Here is a 6,542-nt window from a genome sequence, read left to right on the forward strand (position 1 = left end):
GATTTGTGCGTGTGTGAGAAAGAGGAAACTTCGACTTTACCTGCGTTTCTTCTCCTGGGTGACTGGGGTTGGCGCCTGGGCTTGGCGCCCATTGACCCCAGCCTGGCTGGGTCTGCAGGGCTGGTTCCCTTCCCAGCCTGCTGTTTTTATCCATAAGGTGAAATGAGAGTGAACAGACATTATAAGGTGTTTTTAGCCCCCAAATAATTTGATTTTTTAAAAAATCTCAGACTATTTATACTGATTTGGGAGCTCTATAATCCCAATGATGTTTATGATTACTTAATGCCTATGGCCTTAAATCGTGTGCAGATACAGTTCCTGAAGTCCGGTGCATCTCCTTCAAGCTAGTAAGGAATCGAAGCCTTTTTTGTTTATAATTTTTACAAATAGGAATGTTTATATATTGATATTTTCTGTTTTAACTAATTCCCTTATTTGTTTTTTCTGGATTTGGTATATCAGCTTCTTTATGAATTTTTGTAAAATAATTCTAGTGGATCTATTAAAACCTTTTAAGTTTTGAAGTTAGGTACTACTGTAGTTTTATCAAAGCAAGACAGCTGTTTTATTAAATTGTATGCTTTAGTGATGGACATTGTGGATGAATCATTTTATCCCTGAAACCATTAACATAGCTTCGTTTTTCTTTTTAATGCAGGTTGGGTTTGCACTACACTGTGGCTTTATAGAGATGCATTTAGCAAGCAAACACTCCAGTTTAGAAGAGCTGACCCTGCTTACATGGGCTTGCACCAGCTGAGTACTGGCCAAAAAAGAAATCTCATTTGAAAAATAATTGATTTTAAGATAGATGGCATTAACATTTTATAAACATGACATGTTCTGAAAGGGAATAATTCCACTATCTGGCAAGGAAACGTGTTCTAAACTTTGGAACTTGAAGTGTAATAATGTGTCAGTATTTTCCCAGTGCCAGGCTCTCATTTCTGTGTGTGTTGTCATGTAGCAGACATCTGTTTTCACTGCGTTCTAACGATTACTAGGACAAGAGTTCCTTCCTCCAGAGCTAGTAACTCACGTAGGGGGCAGCCAAGCATCTGGTTGCAGCAGTTGGGGTGGCCCGCAGCGCCCACGCTGTCCTGGCTCTCCGCAGGTGGTGGCGATCCTGCACAAGCTCTACTCCAGCAGCGAGAACACACTGGGCCTGCGCGTCCTCAGTGAGCTCGTGCACAGGTTCCGGCACTGCGCCAAGTGGGTTGGGCGGCAAGCTTTCGTGGTCATCTGTCAGGTTAGCCCAGGTGCAGCTGGGTGGGGGCTGGGGGGCGTCCCCTCCTGTGTACGCCTGCCGTGTGCAGGTACCCAGCTCACCGGAGCATGCCAGCCGGGAGCGCCAGCCGGGAGCACCAGCCGGGAACCTGGGTCAGCTCCCCTTACACCCCTATCTGGAGGAGACTGTGACCAGCCCGAGTGCTGGAGGGTGGCCTGGGGGGTACCCCCTTGACTGACGAGCACCCGACGTGCCAGGTTACTCTGGTCCCACAGAGAAGACACAGGCTCCTGTCACACCCAGTCACACCCAGCCTGCCACGTCTGTCACTGCACCTCCCTGCACCCGTGCCCTGGAGGGCAGTGGGGTGAAGAACAGTGGCTGGAGCAGGGCCCGCTGGACTCCGAGTGAATGCACAAAGTTCCTGTGCGCCCGTCCAGCCCCCAGGTCGTCCTCTCTGGCTGTTTGGAAGTGTGGCTGGGCTTTATCCTTGGCTGGGGACAGGGGCAGTGATAGTGGCTGCCATTTTGCGACTGTGTCTCTGTGCCACACCGCTAATGAGTGGACGCTGGCGTACCTTTTGACCTTTAGAGCAGTTTTTTATGATGATGCATTTAAAGCCCAGAGAAGTTAAGTAACTTGCTCAAGATCACACAGGAAATATGAAGCCACAATTTTTTTCTGCTTATGTGTTATTTTAGACATTTTTACTTGTCATCATGCACAATCTCAAGCCTCTACAGAAGTACAGGGAGTGGCGTGCTTTGTCTCTGCCAGTCCCTCAGCCAGCCTTGTTGATGGGCAGAGAGGGTGGGGCTGACCACTACCCACCCCAGCCCCCAAGCCCTTGCTCTCTCAGAACCCCATCAGGAGACTCAGCAGCGCCCCCTGTGGGCTGGAGGGGTGCCGCAGGGGTATTTGGCCATCCACTTAGAAGCACAGCAGGTGGCCGAGTAAATCCCTGACCCACAAGCCACAGGGTCCCCTGAGGAAAAGGCAATGCTGCCCTCGGCCTGGGCGGTGCGCGAAACAGCAGTGCTTGGGCCCAGTTCTGTGACTTAGCAAACCTGCAGTCAGCAAAAGGGAGAGACACTGCCTAGTTGGGCCCAAGGAAAATCAGTGAGACTTTCGTTGCCTCTGACCCGGCAGTGGCAGGAAGGAAGGGTCGCACTGCTGTGCCGTGCAGGGTAGGCAGCTCTCCCGCCGCGGGCAGTTCGGGTGGAACTGCAAGTCTGAGGCTGAGTCCCAGTACCCTGGGTGGCCTTGGATAAAGTGCCTCTCTGCACTTCGCGTCCTCTTCTGCCAAGCGCACACAGGAGCGTGTGCCCACGGCCAGCGCCGCGCCGAGGCTTCAGTGAGGCGGTCAGTTACCTGGAATGGCGCCTGGCACCTGGTGGCTACAGAGCTGCCACTGCAGCGCCCACCACTGCGGGGGAGCGTGGCCGGGGCCTGCGGTGAGAGTACACGCCTGGCTTGCACTCCCCTCTCTGCTGTCACCCGTGGGACCCAGAACTGTGTCACAGTGAAAGGAGGCCCGCTTTGATTTCCAAGACCGGTTGGGAGAATCAGAGAATGTGCACACAGGTCAGCGGGGATCCCCACTGGCGGGCACGCCGCCGAGTGCAGCAGCCGTGCTGGTCGGCTGTTACAGGGCTCTGGGCGCCAGGTGGGCGCCGAGTTTGGGCTGTGGCCGCCCTCAGGCCTGGGTTCTGCTGGCAGCAGAGGTGGGGCCCCCCACCCTCCTGGCTGGCGTGCAGGGACGCACACTGCCTGTGGCCCTCATATAGCCCACCGCGGTCAGCGGGGAGGCCAAGGCTTGGGAGTGGAGCTGGCACGTGACAGGGCGAGGTTTTGAACCCAGGCCTCTCTGGCTCCACAACCTCCACTCTCCCCACTTGTACACTTGTGGGAGCTCTAATAAAATAGTGGCCAAATTCAGTGCTTGAAAATTTTTTAAAGAATTATTTACTTTATTTGTTTATTGTTATTATTATTATTATTTCACATGAGTTTGGTTAGAGAAAGACAAGTTGCCAGGAGGGGGGGGGAAAGCAAGCCACCAGGCTGGGACTCGAACGTGGTCAGCCATGTGGGAATTCCAGCACCTTAACCACCACACCAGCTGCTGGCCCCCAGTGCTTGAGATTTAAACTCACACGTACTCAGACTTTCAGGGTCTGCCATGACCTCTTCGGGAATTGTTGAACGACGTCCCGATTCTGGCATCCTTGAGTCCTAGGTGGTGGTGGGCGAGGTGTGTGTCCCCATGGGCCAGTTTGTCGAGCGCTTGCTTCCTGGCCTGCCGAGTCTGGCGTCCGACCCTGCACCCAATGTGAGGTCCTGCTCGCCAAGGCGCCGAGGCAGTCGCTGTTGGAAAAGCACATGGAGCACCGCCCAATCTGACACAGTTTTAGTAAACACCTTGGCTGCGAAAGATGGCCAGCTTCCTCTGGGAGTCAGCGCGGTGCTGACAGTGCACCGCAGATTGATGACGAATAGAGGCCGCTTCCACACGCAGTATTGCCATCTATGAAATGCTAAGGCCACGGTTGTAATTCAGTCTCTACATTGAATAAACATGCTAAAATGTAAACTATTACAGAACCTTCTAGAAATAAGCAAAGCTTTGGTAAATGTTGAGCGATGACATAAACGACTACGAGGCGTGGTAAACTGAAGCCTTAACTATTAAGTTTAAGGGTACCGCGTTGTAGGCAGTCAGGACCCATTCAGTTACACTTTCAATCTGAACAGGGTTCGTACCAGCTTTGCATCTGGGGCAGCTTATTCCTGTCGATACCCCTGGAGGGAGGCGCCATAGGCTCTGCCCTGAACATGCGTTTCTTGCCACTCAGCCTGTCCCACCCGATCGGCACCCTGCTCCTCCTCCTGTATTCCACACGGGATGACCCATTAATTTGTGTTTAGGGGAAAAGGGTATTTAAAGTGTTTTAGTTATTTTAATTTAAAAAATAAATGTAACTAGTGAGAGTACATTGTTAAAATTTGAGAAATGACTTTTCGATGAAGGCAGTTGATCATTTGAAAGGATTATGCGTTGCTCTGTGAAGAGTACTTTGTGGCCCTGGCATATGGTTTAAAAAGCCCAGAACTAGGGTATGTTTTAGAACACAGTTCATGGCACACGGGCTTCACACGTGGTTTCTCTCTAGCGTATTTCAGAAATGCCGGTAACCCTCATCTTGAAGTTGTCCAAGAGCCCATCCTAGCTCTGCAGTTGGACCCAGACCAAGATGTCTCCTTTTTCCCACCCTGGAGCCCATGCGCCGGAACATTGTAGCTACTGTGCTAGAGAAACGGGATTAACCGTGCTGCGATGGGTCAGTCTGGCTGCTCTGCACTCGGCACGTCTGTCTCACCAGAACTTATACGCTGCTGAGGGAGGAGAGATCTGGAACTTTCATACCCTGCACTCAAGTGAGCCCTTTCCCGTCTATGGCTCCAAGGGCCTGAAGCCTGGATAGGGGCTTATCCCAGACAAGTGGGCCCACACTGCATTTCCCTGTGCCTCCAAGCCTGACCTGTGACATGCTGAGGCGAGGCTGCAGCCCCCGGTGGCTCACGGGGGATGGCCTCTATGCCATCAGCTTGCCTACTGCGGTTTGCCTTTTCTGTGACAGACTACATTGTTCCAAGCCCTCCCCCCCAGGAAAGTAGTTGACTGGAGGCCTTGTGTCTTCAATAGACTTACGTAGTTGCTTCCCTCATCTTTCCTATAAAATATAGTTTATGGTGTTGTATTTTATTTTTAACTGAAACTATGTACAAATGTAAATAACTCTTGACAGGGAGAACATATGTTAACGTAATATTAGTCTCTTATCAGCGAGCTAAACAAATGCGTCGGTTAAATTTATGCCGCACTTTGCGTTGCTACAAACATAACTCAAGTAGTCAGTTGACTTTTGAAAAATGCAGCAGTTAAAGAAATGTAAGGACTGATTTACGGCACTCTTCCTAATATTGTCCTTTTGTTATAAACTACTTAATGCCTTTTCCTTTAGCACCTCCGCCTCCCTTTCTGCAGGAACTGTCTGTAAAGACATATGTTGACCTTGGAGAGAGGCGTGAGGCTAGGCGTGTTTTCATTCGGTATGGGCATATCGTCACGTTCAGACACTTAGGAGGGAAGCGGATGACTGATAGGCTTGGGTATTGACATTGCGTCTAATGCTTTAGAATTTTAACAAAAAACAGGAAGCTATTGTTCTCATCAGAATTTGTCCACAAATACCAGGGAGTTTAGGGGTTAAATTATGTACTTTTCAAATTGATCTAAATACACAGAAGTTAGATGTTATGCTTTTAAAATTTAGATAAGAGAAAGATGCTCTGGAATTTAAATGGGTTTTTTATTTACTAGAAACTCGAGGTCCTGTAAACCTGTGACTGAGTTCTGCGGACGTGAACACTCATGCTCCTCTTCCCGTTATTTTCCGGGTGTGTTTTCAAAGGTGGGCATTGGGAGGATGGAGGAACAGCCTGGGATTCGTGAGACCCTGCAGCGGGCCGTGCCATTTTCCCTGAGATCTTTCTTTCCCATCTTTTTCTTTTTCTTCAAATAAATTTCTGAGGTTGCATATTGAATTTCCTGGTATATAGGATGTGCCCTTCTCCCACCCCAAATTCCCCAAAATCCCCTATATTGTGTCAAAGAATATAAGGTCCCTCACATGTGTGCGAATTCACTTTGTAACCCAGGGCAGCATTTAGGCAAACTGCACGAGAGACTGAGATAATAAATTGGAGGCTACACGTTCCATTAAAAAATCATTCCATCTTGTATCTAATGCTTGCCTAGAGCAGATAGATGGAGTTACTGTTTTGCCTCAGTAACAAGCAAGTTTTAACTTTTTTTATTACCTAGAAACTGAGATGTCATGTTGTTAAACTCTGTTGATCTAGCAGCAAGTGGAATTATTCATCTGGAATCTTATATTCAGTGCAGAGCTTAGTTTCTCATTAAGGATAAAAGCTTCAGTCTGTGTTGTGATGTGTGGAATTTGCATGGCTGAACCCCAGTGTGCTTGTGGATTGTAGAGGCTGTGACTAATCTGACCTTTACAGTCACAGTCTGTATGTTAAAATTTGTCTGTGACTCATATAAATGCTTTTCCAATGCAAAGGTTGTTTTTATGACTGTAATTTCTCTGCAAACAGTATTTTTAAAGCTTGCATTTCATTCTTTTTGGTAACAACTGACATTTTCCGAAGATTGCTCTGAATGTCCTTGCCCTGATCTGTCCCTCTTCACTCTGGCTCTTGGATGTATTTCTTTTTTTTTTTTTTT

Source organism: Tupaia chinensis, unplaced genomic scaffold (assembly GCF_000334495.1).
Source record: "Tupaia chinensis unplaced genomic scaffold, TupChi_1.0 Scaffold000066_1, whole genome shotgun sequence".
NCBI lineage: Eukaryota > Metazoa > Chordata > Mammalia > Scandentia > Tupaiidae > Tupaia > Tupaia belangeri.